We start from the raw sequence: 1271 nt of genomic DNA on the forward strand, positions 1-1271 counted from the left end.
TCTGCTGAGTTAACGACTGAAGGAATACCAATAGAGGAGCAGTCAGAACCTTATCCAACTGAGACATGGTCAAGGAATTAACTTTTATTCTGTTAAATAACTGGATTTTGGGGGTTGGTGGCATTAATTATCCAGGCTACTATTGCCATTATAGTTATTTGAGACTTACAGTGTTAAGTTGAAATACTCAAATGTATGCTAAATTTTTAAAAGTTACCAAATATTGGAGTCAAAATGGATTCATGATTAAACTTTTAAAAATGCACATTGTTTAAAATGCAGATAGTTTATTTATCTGATTGAATGTTTATTACAAATAAGTCATCAATTTCAAGTGAATTTAACTTTAAAAAAACCTCCATTTCTTTTACTTCAAGTATGGATTAAAATATTTCTAATAACTATACATTAATTTATCCAGTGACACCCCCAAAATTGTCCATTGATAAAAATGAAACATCTTGAGATCTGAAGTAAATTCTAAAAGCCTTGGGTCAATACCAAAGAAAGAGAAATAAATCCCTACCCAATTCCAGAAACTGTATTTCAGAATGGACAAGAACTGTGGTATCCCTGTGTGCCCTTTAGAGAATAGTTATAAATGCTATCAAATGCACACAGATAAGCTATGTATTTAACTAATGTTTCCAAATATATACATCTGTATATCTTTAACAAAAACAAAATTCTTAAAACTGAATTCATCTTTCATAGCATTTTCATGGCATTATAGTATCTAGAATGGATTAGCTTTGGAAAATATTCTATTTATGGAAAACTAAGAGATTAAATTCAAAATGAATACTACAAACTTCTCATTTTCCTCACTTTTCATTATGACATGGTAATTGTCTGAGAGTTGTATAACAATTTAACACTGAGAGATACATTTTATTCCTTTAAAAAACTAACCTAGACTTTATAAAGTGAAAGAATTTTCTAGTGCTTGCTTCTTCAGGGGCACATGTTAAAATTGTAACGACACAGAAAAGTTTAACATGGCCTCTGTGCAAGGATGACATACAAATGCATGAAGCAGCCTGTATTTTTATATTTTCAATGTAACTTTTCTGTAATCTAAAACTTTTTTAAAAATAAAGTTAAAAAGAATTTTCTATTTAGAAGGGACTTCCAATATTATCATTTTAAGAATGAGGAAACAAAGATATAGTTAGATCCCATCACCTTGCTCAAATCCTTAGAGAGAGCTGGTGGAAGAGCTGGAAGTGGAATCTATTGTCCAGCTTCATATCTCATTAGAAAGATCATCC

At 30.4% G+C, this 1271-nt stretch overlaps 1 non-coding gene across 1 annotated transcript; it reads left to right on the forward strand.

The window, feature by feature from the left end:
- Positions 1-948: 948 nt before the first annotated feature.
- LOC111762792 (U6 spliceosomal RNA) lies at positions 949-1050 on the forward strand. The gene has a single exon (XR_002795816.1). It is a non-coding gene; the product is annotated as a U6 spliceosomal RNA (small nuclear RNA).
- Positions 1051-1271: the final 221 nt, after the last annotated feature.

The sequence above is a fragment of the Dasypus novemcinctus genome, chromosome 11 (genome assembly GCF_030445035.2).
Source record: "Dasypus novemcinctus isolate mDasNov1 chromosome 11, mDasNov1.1.hap2, whole genome shotgun sequence".
Lineage (NCBI taxonomy): Eukaryota > Metazoa > Chordata > Mammalia > Cingulata > Dasypodidae > Dasypus > Dasypus novemcinctus.